Source organism: Podarcis muralis, chromosome 8 (genome assembly GCF_964188315.1).
Source record: "Podarcis muralis chromosome 8, rPodMur119.hap1.1, whole genome shotgun sequence".
NCBI lineage: Eukaryota > Metazoa > Chordata > Lepidosauria > Squamata > Lacertidae > Podarcis > Podarcis muralis.
This window is the reverse complement of record NC_135662.1, coordinates 59,746,685-59,757,817: the sequence shown is the minus strand read 5'-3', so window position 1 is coordinate 59,757,817 and position 11,133 is coordinate 59,746,685. Positions and strand designations below refer to the sequence as shown.

Genomic DNA, 11,133 nt, shown 5'->3' with positions numbered 1-11,133 from the left:
TGTGCTTTTGTTTACAGGTATCAAAATGATGCAGTCTTCAATATCCCTGCCTTCGAAAGTAAAATTAGATGGAAGATTCTACAATATGTACAGATGCATGAAATATCTTCAGCAGAATTGTAGGAAGTCTGTAAGAGGTACTGTGGGCTAGTGGTCATGTTAAAAACCATGTTAGTAATTCTTTGTAATATTTATTATTTAAATAATAAAACCTATGAAACTTGGCTCCATTCACACTGTAGTCTGATACCTACTTTCTAGGATTAAGTCCCTCTGAACTACATACCTCTGAATAGGATTGTGCTGTTAGAAACAGTTATTCTTTCCATTCGTGGTGAATTATGTCTTACAGAGAACAACAGAGATACATTTCTCATTGTTGGAATAAATGTGTTTTGTTTCCGTTGACATCCACTAAGTTTATAGAAATGTAATTAAAAATAAATATTACTTCTAACTATTGATGGATCAAGCACACACTAGCAAAAATTCCACTGACCTCCAGCTCCTCCTTCCAGTCCAAAGTGCAAAATACACATCAAGATGCGTATGTAAAAAAACTAAACTGAAATCTAAAACTGAACTATTCCAGATAGAGGCTGCTGTTATCTTGAATGCCAGCGTGCAACTCTGTAAATGGAGCTCTGCCTAAAGTAACAAGGACAGTTGATAGTGATTAGGTACTGTGGAATAAAAAGCTAAGCTAATAATTATGTTATCACATCTTCAAAGACTGAGGAGTATTGTGATGAAACAAAAGTTTAAAATCACGATACAAAGACTTAATATATTGTTACGTTGCTGGTCTCACATAATAAGACACAAGTCTAATTCAGTCATAGCTACAAAACATAAGAATGAGCCTGCATAATCTTTGTGTTTGCACACTCCCCCCTTGTCCCTTCCACATGTAAGGGGAAGATCTGGAAGCCTTTGCTTTGGAATTAACCACAGTTTTCCATTATGCCTAAGCTTTCAGAACTGCTTTGTTCTAATGGTTCATTGACGAGCCAGGGTATCAAATAATGGATTGCTGTTGCATCTAAGAACGTTAGAATGGTATTTATTTCATTGACTTTGACGGATCGGAAATGCTAACCTCTCTTCCAGGCTGGATTCATACAATGGCATCAGTCTTCATAGCATTTTGAAGTTAATTATGTATTTGTATGGTGTGCAAATCATGATATGAATTAAACCAAAAAGTGGCTGGCTTCTTTTATGTTAAAGTTCCTGCAAGCTTTATGCTCTTAATTCTGGGAAAGTTGCCTGTAAAAAATATGTAAACATTTATTTGTATCAAATCACCTGTGAATTGACTACAATAATATTCCTCTGTAAGTCTGGTTATATTTATAAACTACAGACAAAGAATATTTCAGATTTGTTTCTTTTATTTCAAAACAGAGAGAACTATGTTTTACAGGTCCACTCTGTTTTTCTGTGCAGTTCTTATGAGTACCCATATATTAAATATTTGTTGGATATATATTAAATGCAGTGAGTACACAGCATTCCTTTCTTTTTAGGTTGAGCTTCCTTATTCCACACCCCAACACACAGTAGCTGTGGCAGTCCTTAAGAGACAGACTCTTTCTAACACTCTACTCCTGAAATGCAGAATGAATTTGCCTTTTGTAGGAAGAGGAGGAGGAGGAGGTGGTGCCTTCTGACACAAACTGCCTGTATCAATTGCAGTGAGCAGACCGTTACAGTTGTAAAACCCCTCTTCAGACTAGGCCAGTTGCTGGAGGTGCAATTGCACTATTCACTACCCAAACCAAATATATGTGGCAAAGAAATCCCAGTAATAGGTTGCCTAAGACTGCTGAGGTATGCAGATTCTGAACTGCAGCTCCTTTGGAAAATATAGAAGGGTGATAAGTTAGGGTGAAAGGGAGTATAGAAGGCAAACAAGAGTTTAAAAAGGACTATGTAGTTGCAGAAAGAGATTTTTTGAGACGTTACCTGAAGCTGTCATTGGTTTCTTTATCTGCTGCATGGAAGAAATGGCTGCATTTCTGAAAGAAGAAGCAAGCTGTAACCAGTGAAAAGAAATCCTGGACTGCTTGCAACTCTATTAACTGCCAAAGCACAGGAGAAAGGTGAGATTCCCCTCTATGCATCTGGACAATGGTAAATATTAGGCTTTTTCCTATATATTGTCATTCATACTGTGGATTTAATCTTCTGTCTCCTGAACATTTCTGCCTGCAAGTTTCCTTCTGCAAGCCATCAGCTTTATACCATTATGGCGAGGCATTGCTTTCATACTTGTGGTGATGAGATGTGTGTGTGTGTGTGTTAGTTCAACTCTGCATGTTGGGCGTGATGCCTTCTAGAGGATCAGTTACTCTTTTACCACAGTTTTCTTGAAGCAGCTACACCCATTAACATTGCCAGTCTGCAAACACAGTAAAAACTTGTGGTTCAGTTGAAGTTAGTGAAAATTTGCCATTGAGTTAAAGAGATCCAGAAAGTTATTCGTTCAGCCCTAATCAGGACATCACGGATCTCCACAAGTTAAATACATTTTGGAACATTTTCCAGACCAAGCCATCTCCTTGCAAAATATTATCATACCCTAACATCTGACAAAGTAAATGCATACTGTACATTAGTCTTAAATCAGGTTTGTAGTGGGGAAACAAATGACTTCTCTGGAGTGTAATGGCATGTAAGATAATAGTTTCCAAATTTATATTTTGTTGTAGCATGCAAAAATACATGTTCCCGTTTAGGTGTTTATTTTTGTTATGTAGTTCTTGGGTCACACATTTTCAGAATTGTGGAGAAGTTTTGTTTGCATCAGAAGTGTTGAGACAAGAATGTTGGTTTCATCGTGGCTAACAGAATGAGATCAGGAATTCCCCGCTCAAATCTTGCTCTGCCAAGAACTTGTCTTAGGCAAGTCACTCTTTCTCAAACCTAATATTACAGGATTGTTGTAAGGATTAAACTAGATTTATTTCTTATTTATTTGAAGCATTTTTGTACTGCTTCAGTGAAAAATGCACTCAGAGCAGTTTACAGAGATAAGTAATATGGCAGTCCCTGCCTTCAGGTTCAAAATCTGGACGACAATTCAAAAGGAAAACTGAGGGGGAGGGAGAAGGAAAAAAGCAATTTTGTGCACTATTCATTGGTTACAAAGACCAGGTTTAAAGACCAGGTGAAATGGAAACAGTTTAAGGAGAGGAGCAACCAAAAGGTTGCTGGTTGCTTAGCAGGTACACTGGTGGGACTCTGCTTCCCTTCTCTTTGTCCATTCTAGAAATGGAGAGTATGACTGTTGATTCTTCTTGATCTCCCAGCAGCTTGACGGTGGTATCCTGGGGCAAATGTATGAGTTGGGTATTGGGGGTATTGCATTGCAATGACTCCATGCCAACATGATGGCTGGCTCCAGAAGGCAGTTCTTGAAACATTACTTGGCTCCATGGGTTCTCCAGTAAGGTTCTGTTCAATTAATTGGACTTTGGTGTATTTTTATTGATAGGCAGATCTTCTGGTATATCTGGTAGGTTGTTCTCTAGGCTTCCTATGCTAAAATAGCATTCCCACTCCCTGTATTCATTTGGGTTCCTGCTTTTTGGCTTCTATTCAGTTCATGGTTTTCAATCCAAGCTTCATTCATGTTCCCTTTGCTATTATTCAACTGGGTATTTTTATATTCTTTATTTTTATGTGCAAAAATGAGGCTATTTCCTGTTATTTTTAAAAGGAAGTCATTGAATCGCATGATACGTTTAACAGTCCCACGATACATTTTAACAGTCATTAACAAAAATCCAGTTTTCCACTGCCATTAACAATATTCTTGTTGCGTGGTTGATAAGATGCTAATTTCTTCAGGAAATACAGGATCTGTGGCAAACACAGCCATTGTTCCCTGCTGTTCATAGGGCAAGGTTTTCTCTAATCTCACTGAACCTCTACTTTTGTCCTTATTCTGCTTTATTTATTTTTCAAGGCTCCTATAACTTGCCAAATATTTAACTATCCAGGCTACTCTGTGGAAGGTATCAAATCCTTTTCCATCTAAAAGAAACAAAGTGAGAATATTTTTCTTTTTGCTATCAAGAGGATATTTAAAGTCCACTGTGGTAAAATTTTGGCCAGGTCAAAGACTATTCTCTAATTTCCCTAATTTATTCTTTATTTGTACTGGGTTTACCAGACAAGTCAGCACAATCATATGAACATCCACATGGTGGTGTTGTGTCAGGAAGAAGATCACATATACTTTGGTTCACATGCTTGGTCAGCACAACACAAATGTCAATGAATGAATTGTTTATTGTGGTCACAGGCAAATAAAATTTGGTATGGAAAGAAAACATATAGCTCATTAAAACAATTAAAAAAAGACAAATACAAACTCACATTTCTCCCTCTCTCTCTCTCTGAAGCCAATAGAAAGCTTTTCCTAATCTGCACTGAAGTCAGAAATTGTTTTTCCAACCCTCTCAGTACCCCAGGAGGAAACCTCCCTTAAACAGAATGATACAAAATCAGGACATATTCCCAGGGGAGTTCGGAGTAGAGGGAGAATTAACCCCTCTCACTACACAGGCTGCAGTACAGCATAACATGGTCAACAGGTTCTACTCCAGCTCCTCACAAATACAACCTGTCAAGAACTGAAATCTTGCTCACTTAACAGTGCAGAATGTAGCACATTAAAATAAGCAAGGATAAATGCTCTCCTATTTGAACGATGATTATATAGTTTAGGGGGTTGCTAAACAGTAATGAAATGCAGGGTTTGTTACTGTGTAGATGTAAGACGAGTAATTGCTGAACAACAAAAAAAACTGGGCCTTCTTTGACCTATAATTGCAGCAAAATTGAGGAGAGAAGCCCAGCCTAAATATCTTCTTCCCATTGACTAATGAAATAGTATGAGAGTATGAAAGAATATGCTTTGCAGCTACTGAAAAGCATAAATATAACCACCATTTCAGGACATGAACTCAACAATTCAGCTGACTGAATACACACGTCCAAATAAATAGCTGAGTTCCCCACACAAGATAGTAAACCCAGTATTTCCTGGAGGAAAGCAGACTGAACTCTTTCCACTTGGGAGTTTAACCCTGAAATCCAAATGGGAATGCTGTAAGTTGGGTCATGGACTTAGATCATAGGCTTGAATAACAGGAGATAAAGGGACACTTTGCATAAGGAAGAACCTTGAAATAACATGCCAGCTAGAACTTTACAATGTGACTGTGATGCCCTTACCATGTGCAGCAGAAGGGTTTTCCCCAGCAGCTTCACTGGGAAGGGCAACATTTGAACCAATCTTCTTTCTTGGAGAATGTAAGCTGTGCCTTTACCAGCAGCTTGACAAGAAGAAATTTAATAGGTGATTCCCCCCCCCCCTTCATGGATATAAACAAGGGAAATAGGTTCCCCAATGAAGTCCTTGCTTATTACGCTATAGGTAAAAGTACTGCAGTAGAGCCAGCTAAAAGGATGGCAACTCTGTTGTCTTGAAATAAAGGGATTAGGAAATAAATCTCCTAGTCAGCTTGGTGGATGCAAAACACTCAGTGAACAACTGAGGAGACCTATAGATGTGGCTTGTATTGAAGGAACATCCATTATTTCCAATGACAGTGTATGCTGAAGTGATATTCTCACAACATGTCAACTCCTAGGCATAACATACCAGCTGTAAGATGGAGTTGCAAAAATACAAAACACCTGGCCAGATTCAAGTTGTAGTCAGCATGCTATATGGGGCCCAGAGTCTGTACATGTGAATTTAACCAGCCTGACATAAAATAAGGAATACTGGAAACTCATGGATCCCCATATTTCCTTGGTTTGAGGCGGCCCACATTAGTGAAACCACAACATATTTTCCTCTTGGAATTCCTGACACTCCTTGAGTCTACTGGAATTAAGCAAACAGATCAGATTTTTGTGGCATGGCAGCTTTTTCTGACCTTATTAAAAACCCATGTTAATTCCATCCATGTCATTTCAGTTTTAAAGGCATGTAGCCTGCGTTGACTAGGATCTGTGCAGATCATATGCCAAAAGGGCTTGGCCTTTTCCTTCAGCAAAAAGGGCCTTGTGTTGTTATTATTTTTGCAACTTTTAATCCTCATTTGAAGGTCCACAAAAAGTACATCTGTATTACAGCGTAATCCTATACATGTTCACTCAGAAGTCAGCCCCATTAATGTAACTGGCACTTAAGTGTGTATAGTAAATTTATAGCCTGAGTTAAACTTCCATCACACTTGTTAGTCCTTTTCTGGTGACACGATAGTGTGCTAACATGCTAGGAGGGGTGGATGGGAGTTGAGTGTACTAACACCATCCCCTGTTGTCTTTCTGCTACCTTCAAACTTGTGGAGGGAGTGGGGAGTCTCATGTGCTCATTTGAGAATTGGGGGTTTTCAGGGTTTAAAATGATTGGGTAGCAGGTACAGAAAGCCCCCAGCTTCACAAGATCTGTGAGTTAGAGGTCGAATGGAAAGACAATGGCATGTGGGTGGCATGAAGTGTGCTAGCCCCTCTCACAGGTTAACTCAACACATTACTCCAAGACTTGAAGAGAAATTTAGTGTTGAGAGATTGCTGGGGCATGCATGACCTGAGTCGGGGGCGGGGCACAGCAGTCTACATACAGGGGAAAAAATGCTTTAAATAAGTCAGAAATTAAATTATTATAAGAAAAGAAAAAAAACCCTATGCAAAAACACTCTAGAAAGGTTTTGTGCTCTCTGGCACCATCTGCTGTTGCATGTTTATAATGTATTCAAATCGCTGCTTTTTTGACTAAAGTAGCTGAGTCCAGGGTCTGCAAGCAAAGGTCTAGCATATTTGCAAAAGGATTTACAGTGTAACCCCACAAGTAGTATATATAGGTAGTATACCTCCTGCCAAATACCTTCAGGCTTGCTCCTTTGAGTTTGTTTGATGACACCACAGAAAGTTGGGCTCTGGAAGTCCCAGTCCCTATTATATCACCAAATGTTCTGTCCCCTGGGAGTTCCACCTTGTTTATGATCCAGTAAACAGAAGTCATGTGTTTCTGAATCTGGACCTCATCATTCCATGGCGGAGGATGTTTGCAGATTCCCCTTTTGGATATTTGCCAGAAAAGCAAAATTTAGATGTACATTACTTGTGTATCTTAAAGAATCATAATGTGAATAAAAGCCAAATTGATTTGGTCTTACTCTAAAAGCCCTTGCTTCCACTTTCTGCAACACATTAATCATACTGGATACTAAAACGATGCTCTTACTCTGGTTTTCAGCAATTTTATGTTTATTTTATTCATTTATTCCAAAATATACTGCAATAAAGCAAATTCCGCAAACAGAGCTTTACATAAGAAATACAGAAGCAATATAATACTTGGGTCTTCAAAACAGAAATATTTTAGTGTCCGTTTAGAAATGAACAGCTTTATATAATCTCTGATTTTGCTAATCTAGGAAATAACTCTATTTTACCCAGTGACTTCAGAAGGCGAAGGAAAATGTACATTTAAATAGCAAGTTCTACAGAAACGGCCTGGCATATTTTCAAAAGGGTACAGTGTTACACAAAGACGCAACTGTGAAAGTAGCAAGCTTTCAGACCACTTACTGCAGTTCTCATTTCAAGGAATGGAAAAGTAAACATTAAGCAAAGAAGGTTAAATCTGTATCTAGAATAGCATAATAAACAAAAATTAAGATTGCTGGCTGGCCCATTGCTGTTGTGAATATATTTATTATTGTATAATGGCTAATTTCGCTTGCTTAGCACCTTTTCCCAGTCCCTGCACTGATAACCCAAGCAAGCGAATACCATTGTCAGTGTTTTAAAAAGAGATTTTGGTCTTGTAAAACAGTTTTAAGAATGCAAATGGCAGTGCAATACAATACGGAAAGCAGTCAACTGATCATGTATGTCTCAATTTCTCTTCTAATTGGCAGACTTTGGTACTTTTGCATCCCCTTCTAGTGAATGGAGTTTTCCCCACTGCTCTTCTGGGCTGTTTGGCTCCACATGGAATCAATATGCAGAAAGGGAAGGGAATCCCATAATTCAGCAGGACAATGCATTTGCTACCATTTGTCCATGGAACATACTTGCCCTTTATTGGTGCAAACAGTTTGGATGACAGTTAGAATACTTTCCATAAATCCTATCAGGTATGTTTGAATGACTACACACACACCTGGCAGTTGGCAATATACCATAGATAACTGCCATGGTTGTGGGCAAATATATCCACAACTACAAAAGCCTATGGCAATGGATTTTTTAATCTCATGGACTAAAACACATTTCCATTCCCCAAAATAAAAAGCAAACTGTTCTGAGCAGCTATCCATGATTTAGGTTTAGTTATACCTGCTTTGTTGGTCTTATAGAATATATTGGTTAAGTCTGTGCTATGAACTAATAGACTCTGAACACTAGAGGGATTATTTGTATTATAATACAGCAACAGTGACACTTTAATGCTTGGGCTTGTTTACAACTACTCAGTGCTTTTTTCCCTAAATCCCCCCCCCCACTCATATTGAAATAGTGCTCCTCAATGAGGCCACAAAACATTCACAAAATGTTTAGGGGTATGCGTCCCCCCAGAAAAAAGCACTGCAACTACTTATAAGACTGTAATCCTATGCACAGTAGAATCAAGGCCAACTGAACTCAATGGGACTTACGGCACAGTAAGCAATTATAGAATTGTAATGAATCCTTTTGCAAAAAAAAAAAAAAAACCATACCAATTTAGTAAAGAATTCAGTGAAGATACAATTCGCTGCTTGTATTGAAATATAGCAAACATTTCCTCTCCAACTCAGAGCTGGAGAGATCTTGTTATTCATTAACCCAGTGGTTCTCAAATTGCTTCTCTGGTCCACACTTTCAGTATAAAAATGTGCTCATGCAACACCAGTTTTTTTAATTGAGAAGAAATACATTGGAAAACAAAAATAAGAAACTCCCAGCAGTGCTTGACTTATAACACAGAACACAACTACTTTATAATATGGTCATGTGACATCCAGAAAGTGTAAAACAGTGCAGCTACACAAGAACATGAATCATTACATAAATATAATTATAAACAAGTCTATTAAGTATCCATACAAAGTCAATGAGTGGTGCGTCCTTGCAGTATCACTTGATGCTCTTGCTCTCATTTTGAAAAGGTATCTATCCATATTCTGCAAAGAAAAGAAAAGAAAAGAAAAACAATACTTTGCTATGCTATGCTATGCTATATTACACTGAAATGTTTAAATGTTTCTTTATTGTCCTTGAATCTTCCCGCACACTTGCCACCTTCTCCTGACACACCAGTGTTGCGTGCCACACCCTTTGAGAACCATTGCTATAAGCAAATACATTTAGGGGGAACAGAAACCTGCTGTTAGATATTCTAGTTCAATCAAGCTAATCCAGGACTTCTATGCCATCTCCTGGTTGCTGTGGGTTCCAAGTTTCCTTCGTATCACAGGGTGTGTTCATATTACCTACCACCTTAGAGTACAGTGAGGTTTTTCCGGTGCATTTCACACCTCGCCCTACCCCACCCATATGTTCACGGCTTGATTGGTGTCAAATTCGTTTCTGCTTGTGTTCATACCAGGGGGCATTGACAGGCCAGAGATGACTTTACCTTGCATGGCATGGGAGTGGGAATCCTCCTGGCTAACCCTGAAACCTGTCGCTAGCTCTCAAAACAAGTCGTTGGGGTGGTTTTGTCTTCCGTGTGGAGTTTCTGCTATAGACAGAGGCCTAACTTGCCTAATGGATGGGTGGCTGCAATTGCTAGCGCATCTCTAGGACCTTGGGACCCTGTAATTACATTCTGCTGATGGTTCCATGTTAAATTAATGAACCTGCTGTGCACAAATTATTTATCATGCATTAGTTAATGAGCTGTCTCCCTATAAAGAGAGAGAAAGAGACGTCCTCACCTCTCTGCGGGTCCCACAGGAGGGTAAACAGAAATGAACTGCTCCTGCTCCAGCCCCGTTACTTTCATACACAGAGAGAAGCTTGCTCTCCTTCCACTCGTGCCCAGACCTGTAGGAAGGATGTGTAGAAGTCCAATGTGCTCAATAATCTTATAAGAGCCAGTGTGGTGTAGTGGTTAAGAGCGATAGACTCGTAATCTGGGGAACCGGGTTCGCGTCTCCGCTCCTCCACATGCAGCTGCTGGGTGACCTTGGGCCAGTCACACTTCTTTGAAGTCTCTCAGCCCCACTCACCTCACAGAGTGTGTGTTGTGGGGGAGGAAGGGAAAGGAGATTGTTAGCCGCTTTGAGACTCCTTTGGGTAGTGATAAAGCAGGATATTAAATCCAAACTCTTCTTCTTTTCTATAATCTCATATACAGAAACATGAGAAAAATAGAAAGCAGGTACAGAGACCATAACACATTTCTTTTTTATCTGGGGTTGTAATCCTGAGTGCATATCATGGTTTTTTCTTATGGCTTTGTTTGATTTGCTTCTACTGTCCTCAACCACATTCATGGATAGAGTGGTGTGATTTAAGGATGCAGCCCTAATCCTGTTTACCTGAGAATAAGCCCCACTGAACTCAGTAGAACTTACGTTTTGAGTAGACATGGTTAGGAATTGCTTTGGAACACAGGTGCCAATCAAAGTGCAACACCTGCAGCATGTAAGTCTCAGCAGTGCAACAGATGTGTTCAAAGGGAATCATCCTGGCAGGTTGCCAGTAATACTTGAAGAATTGGTTGGGGGGTGGGGAGAGAAAAAGAAACCTACTATTATACCTACCACCAAGAGTGCAAAGGTTAAAGGAGTTGCATGGAGTTTCACAAGATCAGCATAAAATCCTTAAAAGGTATCTAGAATAATGTATGTTTGTGTGAGGACTAAACAATTCGGTTACAGGTCCGTGACTTTGCCTATACAGTGGTACCTTGGGTTAAGTACTTAATTCGTTCTGGAGGTCTGTTCTTAACCTGAAACTGTTCTTAACCTGAAGCTCCACTTTAGCTAATGGGGCCTCCTGCTGCTGCGCTGCCGGAGCACGATTTCTGCTCTCATCCTGAAGCAAAGTTCTTAACCCGAGGTACTATTTCTGGGTTAGCGGAGTCTGTAACCTGAAGCGTCTGTAACCTGA

At 39.4% G+C, this 11,133-nt stretch overlaps 1 protein-coding gene across 1 annotated transcript in view; it reads left to right on the top strand.

The window, feature by feature from the left end:
- The window catches only part of RNF144B (ring finger protein 144B), a 74,531-nt gene that overhangs the window by 1,309 nt on the left and 62,089 nt on the right, over positions 1-11,133 (top strand). The window contains exons 2-3 of the mRNA XM_077933240.1: positions 18-137; positions 2,008-2,105. The gene's annotated coding sequence lies outside the window, so the exon portion shown is untranslated. The remainder of the gene's footprint in view (positions 1-17; positions 138-2,007; positions 2,106-11,133) is intronic.